Source organism: Corvus brachyrhynchos, unplaced genomic scaffold (assembly GCF_000691975.1).
Source record: "Corvus brachyrhynchos isolate BGI_N302 unplaced genomic scaffold, ASM69197v1 scaffold428, whole genome shotgun sequence".
In the NCBI taxonomy this organism is placed as follows: Eukaryota; Metazoa; Chordata; class Aves; order Passeriformes; family Corvidae; genus Corvus; species Corvus brachyrhynchos.
This window is the reverse complement of record NW_008239766.1, coordinates 772,962-789,948: the sequence shown is the minus strand read 5'-3', so window position 1 is coordinate 789,948 and position 16,987 is coordinate 772,962.

Genomic DNA, 16,987 nt, shown 5'->3' with positions numbered 1-16,987 from the left:
AACTCTGGCTTTAAAAAATTGACTAGCTCACACCAAGGTTATTTTCAACTCACTGGCTCTTTTATCAGAAGGCTGTAACTTTGATTAGCTTGACATTGTGGTGATTCCTGCTTGCACTTTTCCCTCTCCTGTTCGTATTTCAGTCTAGTACTAACTCTGCTCTGAAGAGCAGAACATGTTTACCTCATTATTGAAGATACCTTTAGTCTGCCTGAATCAGCAGTGTGGAATTAAGGGCCAGGAATTGGGATGGCTCCCAGTTGTTGCACCAGCCGCTATATCAAAAATGGCTACAAATGCATTGGTGTCAGCATTAAAGCTACACAATTATAGCTGCAGCAAATCCTTTATCACTGCAGCCTTCCAGTACCTGAAGGGAGCTGACAAGAAAGATGGAGAGAGACTATTTACAAGGGTTCGTAGCGACAGAACAACAGGGAGTGGCTTCAAACTGACAGAGACTAGGGTTAGATTGGATATTAGGAAAAAAACCTTCACGAAGAGGGTGGAACAGGTTTCCCAGAGAAGTTATGGATGCCCCACCCCTGGAAGTGCTCAAGGCCAGGTTGGATGGGATTCTTAGCAGCCTGGTCTAGTGAAAGGTGTCCCTGCCCATGGCAGGGGGCTTGGAACAAGATGATCTTTGAGGTCCCTTCCAACATAAACCATTCTATGATTCTATGATTTAGAGCACTGCAACAATCTGGGAAATTGGTTATGCTAACTAAAACTACTTTTCTCACATTATTTTTCTATCTTCCTTCTATTCATTCTTGTGTCATACGTAGTCTCAATTTTATGATGCCATTTCACCAGTTATTTTCACTCATACTAAGAGCCTGTCTTTCAATCAGTGCATTAAATTCCCAGCTACTCCAGACTTGGATCTATTACATAAGGAAACACAGAAGCATCTCTTACATTCTCCACAAGGACCTTGCATGCTGGGATGGCTTTGCCCAATGTCTCATTCATGGAGATGTTTTAGTGCTTTCCTTTTCCTCCTTAGTGAAGTTTGGGGTTTTTCTGCAGCCCAGAAGGAGCCATAGTGCTGCCAAGAAACCCAGTATTACCACTGAAGAGGAGAAGGAAGATTGAGGAGTCCTCTTCCCTCTCAACAGTAAATTCAATTTAATATTCAATTCTCAATTGAAAACTTTTTCTTCACTGAGCTAATTTTGGTTTTTATGTTATATTAACTTTTGTAGCTGTACTTAAGAGTGCCAAAGTGTAGAAGAATACATTCTGTGTGAAATATGGTACATAAAGTTCTTTTAATTGGAGGCAATACACAAAAAGTACTTTATTGCTGTCTCACAGGTAAGAGACTTGTTTGAATTAGTTGATTACTGATTGAATATTTCATTGTCAGAACACATTTTACATGTCAAAACACAAAATTACTTAAGATATAAAAGAACCTTACCATGTGTATTTTAAATATTTAGCAATGAGAATTGGGTCATTTGTTTTGAGCTTGTGCCAACACATCAGGTATAGTAAGAGCATTAAAGGGTAACTAGAAGTGTTTCATTTACTCATTAACTGGCACTAGGAGTAAGAAATGAGTTTCATGCACTGAACAGAATTAATGTTTTATGCAGCCATCACCACAGAAAATGAAAAGCCAAATGAGCATCACATAAGTACAGAAACAGTATTCACAATTAATTACCGTGAAAACTGAAACACATCTGAGCAATGAGAAACAAAAACAGGTGGCAACTTGCAAAACAGATAGAATTTATGAATAGAACTCCTAGCCAGCTACTTAATTTTTTTTTTCTTTAGGGAAAGCATGCTACCCTTTAAAAATACTTGTTTCCTTCAAAGGTCTAAGAAAAAAAGGACAAAATTAAAAAACTAGAAAGCATAAAGATTTTGGAGCAGAGAGAACTAGTAGCAATTATTCAAAACTGACTTCTGTATTAAAGGCATTTATTGAAATATTGTCTATAATGGGCTTTTAGAACACTTCCTCAAAAACTGAAAACCTTAGAAGTCAAACTTGTAGAACAGCAAGAGAAAAACAGGAAAAGGCAGGTGCCAGGACATAGATAAACTCACCAAATAGTGGCTTCTTAAAATCAGGAAAGTCCAATGAAGCAGGAACATCAGTTCAAAGACAATTGTCTTCTGTTTTTGATACTTCAATTATAGCACTCTGATTAGATTGAAGAAGGAAAAATAAACCTGACACAGACATATAGGACAGAGATAGTCCTTAAATCACCATCACAAACCCCCAAATTTTCATTCATTCCCAGAAGTTGCTTCCTAGAGGGAATGTAAAAGCAGAAAAATATTTTATATAACCAGTCTGATATAATAGAAGATATTTTACAAGAAACTAGAGCTGTATTTATGACCTTCAAGTATGTGTGTCAGGGAATATTCCTTAAACTTCTAGCTGTCCTTGGAAATAGATGATCCTGGAATATACCTTGCTTCCTTGCTATTTGGTGAACTATAAGAAAAATAATCTCTATTTTTATCCTCTTTTACAGAAATTAGGATGACTTGAAGGTTCCAATCTCCACTCACATGACAGATGGAAAAAAAATATTTCTTCTTTCAACATATTGTGCTTGTTAACAGGATCATAGAATGGTTTGTGTTGGAAGAGAACTTAAAGATCATCTAGTTCCAACACCCTGCAATGATCAGGAATGTCTTCAACCAAATTAGGTTCCTCAGAGCCCAATCCAACCTGAACTTGAATGTTTCCAGGAATGGTGCATTCACCACCACTCTGGGCAACCTTCTCCAATGTCTCACCACCCTCTTTGTAAATAATTTCATCCTAATGGCCAATCTAAATGGACCCTCTTTTAGTTTAAAGTCATCACCCCTTGTCCTGTCAATCTGATCACCTGGCCTTGCCCGCATCCTGGTGAAAAGTCACTCTCTGACTTTTTTGTAGCTCCCTCAGGTAATGGAAGGGACTCTAAGGTTTCCCCAGAGCCTTGCCTTCTCCAGGCTGAACAATCCTCAACTCTCTCAGCCTTTCCTCATAGCAGAGCTGCTCCATCCCTCTGATCATCTTGGTGGCCTCCTCTGGGCTGGCTCCAGCAGGTCCCTGTCCTTCCTGTGCTAGGACCCCAGAGCTGGATGCAGCACTGCAGGTGGGGTCTCAGCAGAGCAGGGCAGAGGGGCAGAATCCCCTCCCTGCCCTGCTGCCCATGGGGCTTTGGATGCAGCCCAGCACATGGGGGTTTCTGGGCTGCAATTGCACTTTGCCAGCTTATGTCTGATTTTTCATCCATCATGATATTTTCCTCTAATATAAAATGAAACAAAAACTTCCAGTTCATTCTTTCTTACCACTACCACAAGAACACATACAGCATTATATCTTTCTTTCCCCTCTTCTTTTGACTATTTGCCCACCTGCATTCTCCCTCATTTCTCCTACTTATATACACATCTGACCCTGTGTCTGATTGGAGGCTGCTGTGTAATGTAAAACGAGGAATAATCAAGATTTTCTCATGGTAACTGATTGAACCATGTTATTTTTCAAGAATAGGGCACCAGGACTAGAAAAAAAAAATATATAAAATTCTTATTATGTTTCTGAAATACCTTTATTGTCAATATCTATTTTTCCTCCTTTATGTTGACCATATTACATGTTTTTTTAGTTTCCTAGCTGCCATAAAGATCTGTGTTCTCCTGAGGACTAACTCAAGAGTTACGATACTTTTCAAGTATCATAGTGGATTGAGATACTTTTTAAAATCACTTTCTTGGATTATTTTGTCTGAGTTTACTACTGCTTTTTTGTACTGTATCATTCTATCTGTTCATACTTTTCCAAAATGAGACTGGAATGTTTTTGAAGGAAGAAGAGAAATTTAAAAAAAAAAATTATATGTGATGTAGGCCAAAGGCAGAGTGTAAACTGGAGGTTTGGCTCTGTTTGAATTTCCAGAAGCATGACTGTCCATTAGCCCTACACACAAGGAGGCAGGATGCATTCCTCTGGGAACAAAAAATTTACTTTTACTTGAAATCCCCACAAAGAGACATTGAAAAAATTACATGCAGTAGGAACAATAAACAGTATTTTTTCTGCTGCTTTGCAAAGCAGTGCCATTAACTTACTTTTTTTTCTGAACATTTTTTTTCTTTTTACTTTATGCTAACAAAAACATTGTACTGTCCCATTGTACATTACCAGCTAAGCTGGTAAAAAAATTAGACAACCTGAGTTGGTTGGTAAACTGGTAATTTACTAGTGCTTTGTCTTGTGGATTCCTCCCTAGAGATTTGAGCTGCCCCAGCAGTAAGGTACAGCAAATTTCCATATCCTCATGGCCTTTTACAATAGAAGAATCTTGAAAATGTAATTGTGAGTCCTTACACATACTCTCTACGTTTGCCATAGAAATTGATCTTGTAGAGAAAAATTTATGATCTTTGATCCAGGACTCCATATGAGAATTAAGCATTTTCCTTTAATATCACTCTATCTTCAGGCTTTCATGTTCATGCAGAAGACACAGAGACCCAGCCTGCTAGACCTTAATGAAATAAAAGTCTTTTTTCTACTCAAGAAACACAGTTTTACAATGCGTTATGTCTGTCATCTCACTTCCAAAGCTAAACGAATTTTGCCAGAACTTCCAATTTTTTGCTCCTTGAGAATCTATTCTCATATAAAGCTTTTCTTCTTTGGCAGTACATACCACATGTTGTGTTCGTCACCCAAATTAAACTTCTCATGGACTTTTCTCCAATTTGTTAGTAAGGGATCAAATTCTATTTTTCCTGGTAATGCTATCTCTTTTTCTGGAATTCTGAAAGTACGTGTGCACTGCATTTCAAGCACAGATACAGTTGAACACGGTGATGGCAACTGCCCACACTTGAAGCCAGTTGGAAGCCAGCCACTTCCAAATCAGGAAAAAAGTAGGTACGCTAGATAGCATCAAAGCTGAGCTAATAAGCCCCTATGAGAAACAATCTACATTAGCTAAGGTTCATTGTCTGACACACACACAGCTTCCAGGCAGGTTAGCAAACTGGCAGAGCAAATTCACATCTGCCTGCAAAACACTGCACAGACACATCTTTCATTAGAGCAGATAATAGAGGTCCCATTGCAAGAGACTAGATTAGACATGAGATCCTATTCCCCAGTGTGGCTGAACCTTCACACAGAGCTTGATCCAGTGGGAATTCAGCCAACACTGAATCCTGTTGTCTTCAGCTGATATTTTCTAGTTCATTAAGCTCATCTTGCTGTTTTTCTCTCCTACAGAACTATCCTGTTCACCAAATTCATTGGGGTGTGCCATGTAGTATTGGAATTTTTATTCTACTAAAAAAACCAAAACATGAGGGACTCTCTATAAACTTGTCATTTTTGGAAAAAAGCTTCCGTAAAGAACCATAATTTACTTGGAAAAGGTTATGAATATTAAATCAGTAGATGTGTTCATCCATCAATAAATTGCAAATTCCATAGCTGGAATTTCTTTTTTTTTTTAGCATTTTGCAACCAGTGTTGTTTCATAAAGCTTAGGTCAAGTTTCTGCATTTGTAATGTTTCCAACTTGTTTGAGCAGGTGTGCTCTGGTCTCTCTTGGGTAGTTTGGCAAACTACCTCATGTCTGTAAATTTGCAACAGATGTCTAAGCTTTGAAACATATATATTATATAGTCTATAGACTGTGTGAAATAAAATTATCAGGATGTAGCAAATTTATGGAGTGACTTCCTAAAATTTTGACTGTTGCAAAATCCATTACTGCTTCTCCTCTATTGGACATTCTGCTGCATCTAGATTATAAGTGACACATAAAACAATACCACTGATGTGTTCTTGCTTTTTCTGTAGGTACAGGTATGCATTTACTAACAATGGCAATGTACCAGCAGACATTAGAACCCAAATTTATCTTTATGAGAGTTAATTGAATGATTCTGGTCAAACAAAGGCACATCCCTCCCTCTCCTTGAAATGACTTGTAAAATGTTTTGTTGCAGTAAATAGGAAAATGCCATATTTTCTTTTTCCATTTTATTTATGTTGTAAAAGTTTTGTGTCTTGGTTCTGCCATGATCCAGTTGTGACTGGATGCAATGCACTGAAATGCCACAGACAATTCTCACTGTATTTTCTGTGCAGATTTTCAGACCCAAAAGTTCAAAGATTTGGAGATTTACCAACCACTAGTTTAATCTATATTTTGTGTTGTCTCATTGTATGGTATGGACAGTGACTATACAACAAATTTGAGCCCCAGATGGAGTAATTAATTTTAAGTATCTCATAAAAGTATTTATCTCTAAAGGCTACATATCAAGGTTATTTTTCTTCAATTTAAAAGACTGGTGAACAGTTAACAGCTGCATACACAATATTTTAACACAAATACAATATGCGTAATTTTAATGATATTTTATTGTAGATAATATATCCTTTAAACCATACATATAATGTTTGGATTTTCTTTACATTCAAAATGTTAAATATGCCTTTCAATATAACCTTAGACTGTAGCCTTAGTACATGTTGTTCCCTCCAAAAATCTAGTCACTTGTCTCTTCCTGCTAATTAAATACATATTTGTTGACAAATATTAAATGAAAAGAAGCTATCTAACATTTAATGCATTAAACACATTTCTCCCATCTCATTCAGTGAGTGTATCAGATCTGGCCAAAACTCAATTTCATAAAATGTCAATTTTTCACTGTCAAAATTCAATTTACTAGGAAAAGGACAAAACATTTAGAAACAAGCTACTCTTATCATTTCTTACAATAGTGCTCTCAACTTAATAATTGGATTTTATCATTGCTTATCACTATGTGAGGGAAGAAGAACTACTATGACAAAGAAAGAAAATAAACCCTAGTATATACTTCAGACTAGAACATTATCACACACATTTTAACTTCCAACCAAGTTATCTGAATTACTGATTATAGCAAGTGATGAGGCACTTTCAAATGCATTAAATCACTGAGAGCACTAACGTGCTCTATATACTTTTCCAGGGAGTTTCTGAAGAAAATATGGAACTTACCATCAGAACTCCTCAGGTACAGAGAGCAAGGAGGATGTTTAATAGGGACACCTTCCCATTGCAGACTTTTCCTGGGTTCCAGGGAGGTTGGTTTTGGCTGGCTGACCTTTGCCCTGAGGATTTCAAGAACAGTATTCCCACCCTGCACTCCAGGTGCACCTCCTGAGTCCAGCCAGCAAATCTCTTCCCACAGCTGGTTTGGATTTTGCTCATTAGAGCTGGGGCTGCACAACAAATTCCACCTCTCAAGCTCCTGAGGGATGACAAATGAAGCTGGCAATACTTATATCACACAGTTTCTGGGTTATGAATCACTGAATTTCATATTTTTCATTCAGCATTTATGTGATGTCTGATTATGAGAGAGAATCTAAAAATCAGGGTACAATCACATTTTGTCAATTGACCATTACTCTGCTCACAAACGCCATTTAGATTGTGTTCATTTTTCTGTAAAATACTATACTGAAAAGGTGACATGGAATAGTACTTTTGTGTATCTTAAAATTTATTAGATTTTAACTTTCGTTAATAATAAGTCTGCCACTTTGCACATAAAGGGAAAGTCAGAGATTAACTCCAGTTGCAGAAGTAAGGAATAATGCTTAGTAGATCTCATACCTAAAAGATTAGGCCTGCTTCATCAGTAACAGAGAAATTAATTTTTTTTTCAAAGCGATTTGTTCATAGACATCCCATTACAGCATTGCAGACACCCTTTATTTCCTGCAAATATGATTTCACAGAGTGTACCTGCTTTACCTTGAATAAGGTTTAGACCTGAGAATTGTTTCAGAGCAATGGCAATGTTGGAAAAATCTTTCCTGTAACCAAACAAATTGCTGTCATTGAATTTTATAATACTCAAAATAGTAGGAGGACATCAAACTTTATTAACCCAGTCTAGGTCATATGAGCAGAGGTTCAATGAAATAATTTAATGCATAAAAAATTCCATTTATTAAAAAATGACACTATTAAGCATCCAATTCAAAGACCAGGATAAAGTACTTAGCATAGTTAAAATCTGTTTCAAACCTGCAAAAGCAATTCTTGTCTATTTTCTATATGATTGGAGATATTTGGATTATTATACCTATTATGCATGTATTTGAGGAGTTGTGCAGGTGCATTTCAATTTACCGACACATCCTTATATGAAATATAACATCCTATGAAATTTTCAGTCTGATTTTTTTTTTTTTACATAGATGTAAAATAAAAGTGTTTTTAGGTACAGAGAAACTGTAAAATATTTCTCTGGGATTGCAGGAGGAATTTAAAAATCCAGCTGAGCACAACTAAGATCCCAAAACAGAGATTCCCATTGACCTGAGTAAGATTTGGGATTAATAGATAACCTTGTACAAGGTGTCTCACAGCAACAAAGCTGTAGACCACTGTGACCCATTTTAGAGTAGAAAAATAAGTTTTCTCTACAGGTAACACTTAGATCTCTGCAAAGCAATGATGTAACTTCTCTCTGCACCACAGTTTCACTGCTCATTGTAAAGGAAGAAAGCAGTGACATGGGCAAAGCCACATCACATGGTGGGGGCCCATGTGTGTTCTCTGTGTGCAGACTGAGAGTAGATGGAGATTCCTGCTAAAGGAGTGGCAAGGGTGCTGCAGAATTCATCAGTGCAGGTTCGGCAGAAATTAATAATCTCACAATAGTTTGTCTACAATTTCTCAGTGAATTGTCTGGAATAGAAGACAGCCTTCCTTCTTTCTCAGACATTTCAGGTGTCTGAGATACAAATGAGTTCACTCTAGGTCAGCTGATAATCATCTATGCCTAACAGTGACACCTGTGATGTCCTGCTAGCTGAACAAACCCACTGAAAAGAAAGTGTTTTGGCAGCCTGGGATACAAGGCAGCAAATAAAACTTGTGCTGCATTGCAGAATTCCAAAGCAGCAAACAAGAAATTTAGCGTCTTTGGCTATAGATATCCCTAAAGGCCCAGAGAAACTGATCTCCTTAAGGGAGAGTCCTCAAAGGTATCTTAAAAAAGAAAACCTTGTATTAGCTCATACAACCCCACACTTTGGAACCAGCCCATCAGTTTTGACCAGCCTCTGAGGCATGGCAGCAGGGTCTTTACTAAAGGATCCCTTGGAGTGGATTAAAGCAAAACACTAAATAGCCAATATAAAAACAGCAATAGTTTTTATTTTAACAACTCTGGAATTGTAACTGGAAAAACGGGTGTATAGCTGTAGCAGGATTTGTGACTACCTTAAGAAAGCAGAGATAGTAAGAGAAAGATAGAGAAAGAGATAGATAGAGATCAGCACTCACAGCTCCAGTGATCTGTGGATGATCATGGTCAGTGACTGTGCTAATAATTCACAGTCCTGGTCTGCCAGGGGTGGGGACCTGCATACACAGCAAAAAAGAGGGTTTATCAAGGAACACCCCATCACCTCTGTCAGGATGAATTCTGCTGGGGCAATCATGGTCTTTCCTTGGAAAAATCTAGAGAAGGGCTCTGTGTACAGGGTGTAAGTTTGCAGCGGGGCAGTGGTGCCTGGCTGCATAGGAAGGAGTGGCACAGTGAAAAACACTACCCTTCCTCTGCAGAATCTGCTGCTTACTGGCTGCTTCTCCTTATTTGGTCCAAAACCATCTTTTAAGACAAAGTTTAACCACAGGGCCCAAGTAGTTTACCACACCATCCTACACTGTCTGCTGTTGACCCTGCTCTTGCTCTAAGGGAAAACTGTATTGCTAATCTCCTCCAAAGCTGAATGCACTGAGAAAACGTGGATAAACAGAAAAAGTTCATAAAATGTATGATGTACAAGATTCTATTGAAAAGAAAAAAAGTGTTCTAATACTTTAAAATTGTCTAGAAAACTAAGCTAAGACTTCACATTGAGACTCAAAATCTTATTATTGAGAAGGCCAAATATGACATTTTTTTTCAGAACCATATGAGATGATCATGTTTGTTCAATGTTGCTCCTTCCTGTGAATTGGTTTCACAGTAAGGATGGTGAAAGGCACTTTCAAAATCCTTCTTGGTAATCTTAAAAAGCAAAAATATAATTATTAAATTCCTCTGGGAAGATAAAGTACTGTAAGGTGTCCTTCATAAAGCTGCCACTTATATTTCCATTATGATCTGCAAATGATCTTACATGTAAGATAGTGTGTCAATAACAGTGTAATATTGATTTTTTGTCAATTACAAGTAAAAATTCTTCATGATACATTAGTAAAGACAGTGCTTTCTCCTTATAATATTTCCATTACTGTAGGCAAAGTTTATTTCTAAAGTGACCATTTACTAGTTGAAATTATGAAGATAACTCTATTCTAGACATATCTCATAACAAACTATTGATGAAAAAAAATTTTAAAAAGTAGCAGCCACTTCTCCTTATCATGAATCTTATCGATAATATATTTTCAGTGCAAAATATGTCAGTACATTTGAAGAGTTGCTGTGCAAATTCATGACGTATTAGAATAGCATGATAGATTAAACATTTTATTTAATTGACAAAACATTATTACCAGATATTCCCAAAAAAATACCATCTTCTACTTAGAAGTACTTGTTTTCTGTCAATGCTGCTGTTGTCACTAGTTCCCAGCATACCCTGAGTTTGTTACCAATGGGCTTTTGAAAAACAGAGAACAAAATGGGTACCTTGTAGGCAAGAATGACACATGTAGGGAATTACTAAAGCAACAAGCGAGACTTAATCTCTCATAATCTCCAAAGATAAACTAGAATCTATTTACAAGCCGTGTATCAGAAAGAAAGGGTGTAAATGAGCATTCACCAAACTCTCAGTTTATGTCACATGTTTAAATTTGCATGTATGTTTAATTACATGAAGAGGAAATATTTGCAGAAAAGCAAACAAAAAATCCCCTGACAAAGAAACGTTTCACTTACATACACAGTGTGTGAGACTTCTTTCCTCTGTGAGTGCCCACATGCCCCGTACATGCATTTTATACCATACCCTGCAACACTTAGTTGGTTCATTCTTGCCTAGGAAACATAATCATTCTTATGGACACACTTCAAGTGCAATACAATTTTTATGTTCAGAAATATTTTGGTGCTGTCTTGCAAATAGATGGCACTAATTGACTTACATGTATCCATCCACCAAACATCAAAGTTGTATTCCCAAAGTGTTGCCCTTTGCGGCTTTTTCTGCCTTTAGGTTGAGATTTGATTGCAGCAGCAGGAACAACAGCAGATCTTCAGACTGTAATCATATTTTTCAGCGGTGTGCATCACTTATTAACTTTATTTGATTTCCCTCTGGCACCCACAGCTCCAACAAATGTTATCTTCTTGTTCAGTTTTGTCAAAATCACAAACCTGGCAATAAATGCTGTAGCTGAGATTCTCACTAAATAAACAAACCCTTGAACTGTGCTGTAGCTGCTAAGGTGCAGCAACTATCCTGTCCTGTGTTAGAACTCCAAGCTCAGAACATGTAGTGGCTTAAAGAACTTGTCCTGCTGGTTGTGAGCCACTCAAAGGAGTAAAATCTGTGAATCATAACAAAATTTGCATATATACTACATCTCTCAATGCATGTTACAAAAGAGAAACTTTTCCTTTCTTCTGGGATGACAAGGGGCTTTACTTGACACCCTCTAGTTGAGGGTGTGTGTTTGTTCCTTGCATTTTGTTCTGCAGAAGAAACATATGATCCAATGTTAAAACAATTGTATTGGCTTGGAAATATTTAATTTCTTCTTGGATAATGTCCAAAATATATTAATTACCTGCCCTTTTCTTTCTCATTAGTGTAAAGAATGAAAGACAGGTTGATAACCTAGAAAGACAGATAAAACTTGCAAATACAACTAATATTTCATTACCTACATTTCTGAATATATTATATGAAATGAAAATGAGCCTGACTTTCAGGGGATAAAAATTTTTCAGATGGAATCACCCAAAATCAAATAATTCTTAGAAACTCTGGCCTTCCAAGGAAATTCAGTGAATCAAGAACTACTTCATTGAATTCATGTGGTTTGTTTTTCTACTCAGAAAATGCCTCAGAAAAGGTGTGTCTTTCATTAAAGTTCTTTACTAATTACATTAATTACATGTTTCTTGTTAGCTCTTTTAAATCTATGGATGGATTTACAAGCAGTTAAATATTAGGATTATCTATTAAATTAATGTAATTAAAAATATTGAATAGTTTGGTATAAATTATTTGAAGAGCATGGCATACTTTATTTCCAGTTATAAGATGGATCCATTATCCAGCTACCGGTCCATGAAAATGTTTAGAATTTAAAATTATCTAAGGAAAAGGACTAGAGAAGTACCAAGACTATCACACCCTTTCCTATCTAAACCATGTAGAAATTAGCTGGTGCATAGCTTGTAAGAGCGAAATAAACGCTATGAATTTGAGAAGATTTGGGTGAAAACACATGCAAAAATAATGTTTTGAATGACTAAAACTCTTCCTAAAGATGTTCCAAAAGGACTCATATAAAATCTATTTTATATACATAGTGATTCCTTAAGTAGTTTGAAGACATTGCATGAATACAGATTGGAAGCAACCAGTTTTGGGGTTTTTCTTCCCATATAAATTATATACTTCATATTACTGACCTCATATGCATTATTACCTCCCTCTCCTCTCCCTCCTCCCTTCCCCTTAAAAAAAATTCGAAGCAATATGCTTTATTGTATGAAAAGAAGTGAGGTTCATGTTTCATTTGGTGCCATCAGCAAGGTTTCAGAAACAACACAGCAATCCAAATAAGAGTTATTTTAGAACTATATCATCTTTTTCAGATGTATTCTTCTCATACTGTCTACATACAACAGAATGAAAAACCCCAAAACCCTCATGGATTCAAATATACTAACAGGCAATCCCGTCTTGAACCTCAGATTAAGATACGCTAAAGCAGAGATACCTGTTGCATGTGTTTTGGGGTGTTTTTGCTATTTTTTATTTTGTTCCAGTTGGAAATTAAAATATAGAGCAAAACATGACAATATAAATAATAATGATGCTGAAGCTGATATTTTCTCACTGAAAGCTGAAGGTTTAGATTAAAGAAGAAATGTGTGACAGCAAGTCAATTCCTTTAGCTTTGAAAGTTGTTTTGAACCCCTACATTGAAATATCACATATTGCAAACACTCAAGAACAGCATGTGACTGAAAAAGAATTACGCAGATTTTAATGAATTTTCAATCAGTATCTACTAACTCTAACAGCAGTAGTTTCTAACCTAAAATACTTGCATGACACTTATTCTAATGAGCTCTGAATGTCTTGCATTCAAAGTATTTGAATTTATCACACGTGTTGAAGAAGAGGGTCATTGCCTGTAAGTGAGAAATGGCTTTCAAGACTGCCCCATGGAGAATATATAAGGCCCATTAATAAATAAATAGTACCATAACTAGGCAGCAAGTAATTTTTAAGTTCCAGTCCAGGAGTGTCTGAGTATGGAATGAGGAGATTGGAGACTATCTTTTCAAGCCAAAGACCCCAGTGACTGAATAAATAACAAAAAGGAAAAAGTGTCAGTCTGGTTTTTCTGTCAAAGAACTCATGTATGTCTTTTCCAGTTCTGGTAAGGGATGCACACAAAATATCACATTTTCTTTGCAGTTTTAAGGCAATTAAGAACTCAATGATTGCATCAGAAAGTCTCCTGCCATAGAATTAACCTCACAGCTGAACCAAACTTTCAAAAGAGATTCAAAGCAACCATGAGTAAAGGAGGCTTTGTCTAAGTTCTCTCTGTTCTTAAAAATAGATCTGAGGTACTGCACCTTCTGTGTTCCAGCACTTGGGCCAAGAAAAAAGCAGGGAGCACCTTAGTAATATAAGACTGCTGTATGTCTCTTTTATTCTCTGTCTCCCCTTTTCTAACTGTTTAAGAAGTGAAGAAAGAAAATCATAAGCACAAGGAACATATTTTTATACACCTTTTGAAAAATATATCCTTTAAACCCTGGTGATAAATACATGAGGTGTACCCACAGTTATCAAAAATATTTTAAGTTTTATAATATTTTTTCACCTGTTTGATTTAGATTAGACTAAAGGTGATTATAAAACTACAGTTGTAGAACAAATTTTAAATTAGTTATGTCTGTAAGTTTAGTGCCTATTTAGGCCTAATGTTTGCTGCATATACAGTAAATTTTTAAAAAGCAGCTGCTTGTACTTGCATTTCCACACCTCCAAAAGAAAACACACCTAGTCCATAACTACTATATTGATTCAGTCTTGCTAAAGAAGGAAAAGGACCTTCTCTGAAATAGGGTGAGCTGGTTTCCGTAGCAGTTGTGGCTAGTAACCATACCCCATTCCAGACATTCAGAGGACTGTGGTGTCTAATAGATAGCAAGACCACCAGCCTTCAACAGCCAGTACTGCCTTTCATGGCAAACAAAAAGCAAAATCAAAAAAGAAGTAAAAATTTTCCACTTTATATTTGTCTCACAAAAATTACCAACTCTCTCTCCTGAACAACCAGAGAAAGCAATAAAATAATACAATAAAGTTCAGCACTTCATATTTGTCTGATGATATTTCTTAAATATTTCCCTGAGGCAAGTCAACTTGTTCTGCTTATAGTGCTGTTCAACCTATACCTTAAATAGAGCAAACTGCTTGAAGTGAAAACTCAGTCTAGAGCAAAGGAGTGTACAAATGACATCCCATGTCATGGTACAGGCTCTGGTTTAAACCTGAATTATGTTCATGCTTAGAAAAGGGCAAACCCAAGGAGAAACCATAGTGCAGGTGTGACAGAAAGGGGAGAGTGACCTGCTTGAGCATATATGACTTCTGCAAGCACATGATAAAAGGGATAGATCACTTCCTGCTCAAAAGTTAGGGTGCTGATCTCGCTTTCAGCTCAAAAGCAGACTCTGGGTGAGGTCAGCAGTGCAGGGTGAAGCCTGATCTCATGGGTCAGGAATAAAGCTGTGTGTAATGGGGGGAGGGGGGGGGCAAGGTGACAGCAGGATGTGCTGCTCAAGGGAAGTGTGGAGACAATGCAAATATGTGGGCTAAGTAAGGCAGGTACCTCATTTGAATATATAAATGTTTCAGGCTCACACTGATACAGATGGCAAAGACAACATAGTCTATAGATTTTCTCCCGGTGCTGCAGAGGCCAGAACAGGCACTTATAAAAAGTACCTCTGTGATTGACTAGGAATTGATTAGACTGTTTTCAGATGCAAAAAATGGAACAACAACCTACTGTCTTGGTTTTAACTTCCTTGCAGAAGAGGATTCCCTACTGTTCTCCTAGTAAGGAAACTACGTATGGAAAAACTCTTTGCTTGGCATGTTTTTATTCCAGCTGAAAATACTTGGTTTCTTACATAAAGAGACTTGCCCATAGTACTAGTTTGAAAACAAACCAGTGGGAGATCACAACTCAGAATTACCATTTAATAGGAAAATTAAAATAAATGCAATAGTACAAGAACACTGACAGAGTCAGGATACAACCTGACACCCTGCTGGTCAGAGTAGTGGTAGCAGTCCAGATGAAGTGGTTCTGTTGAAGCAGTGATCCTGTAGAAAGGTCTGGTCTTTACCTGACGGTCCAGTGGTAGCGCTTGTCCTCTGGGAATCCAGTAGGTAAGGGCTGCCCTGTGGTGCTCCAAACTTCAGATTATATCCAGGTGGGAATGTGTGGCTCCTCCCCCTGGGCGGAGCATCTCACAATGGGATGGTGTAGTTTTATGAGTCGTGCAGTGAGGCTAGATAGCCCATTAACAGAAGATATCTCCCAGAGGGAGTTATCAGAGATGTGTCATGGAAGAGATAAAGAAGACTGCCCCACCTGTTTTTAACAGGTGGTGATAGAATACATACTTTTGGTTACATCTTACATTGTAACCTAAGACACCTGTATAACACCTTGCTCTGCATTTTGAGGAATCACTGTATGTGAACACTGTACTTCATTCCTTCCGGACAAATGACATCCTGCTAGTACTTTCATTTCTAGCACTACTACTTTGTGTTTTGATACTACAAACATTGCTTCTTTCATTCTTTGAGTTCAACAATTTTTGCAGCAGTTCTAGTTTCCTAGACACAGGCATCTGAGGAGAAAAAACTGATCATTTGTAAGCCTTGTCTATTTTTATATTGTCAGCCCAAAAGCAGTATTACCTTCTTTTCTTAATTTTTCCTATTCCCCTGTGTTTTTGGGGGAAGACCTGGAATTTATGGTCTTCATTTACACATAGGTTAGTATGTTTTGGAGACTGTAAGCAGGTGTAGAAAGAATTATTTTAAAGAAAATTTATTTAATAAAATCTGTTTAATAACATTTATTTAATAACATTTCTTTAATAGATTTTTTTAATACAGTTTGCACTGCTGCTCTGGCCTGAGCTGGGTCTCGTGGCTATGCTGCTCTCAGGGCTCAGGTCAGCCTCAGCGTAGGTGTGCTCTGAGCTTGAACCTGCCCATTATTGAGGGAGCTGGGTTTGTGTAAGCCAGGTGAGCACCGGTCCTGGTGATTGCTCTCCGCCCAGCTGATAACTGTGTGTATGTGAGGGGGTTGGGTCTTACCTCGCTGATATCACACCCTTGTGCCAGGAAAATGTGGGTATTAAGCACTGAAATGGGTGCTGGAGGCAGAGCTGATTCTCTGAGTGTGTTTAGCACTAACAGATGCACTCCAATTTTACTGGATTTCCTTTTTTAAGATACGAGCCCTTGTACAGAATTGAAGTTTTAAACCCTGGCAAACTTCATTGCACCTGTTTGCTCTAAGCTCCCAGTTTGTGCTGAAGCCTGTTAATGATCACAGGACCTTGGCTCCAGCAGGTGAGTTTTGTAAGGATCAAAACCTCCATTCCATGATGCTCAGCTCTGTGTAGGATGCAATGTCAACCTTCAGGTGAGCCCTGTGCTGATCTGGACAGGGAGAGAGGCTGAAAG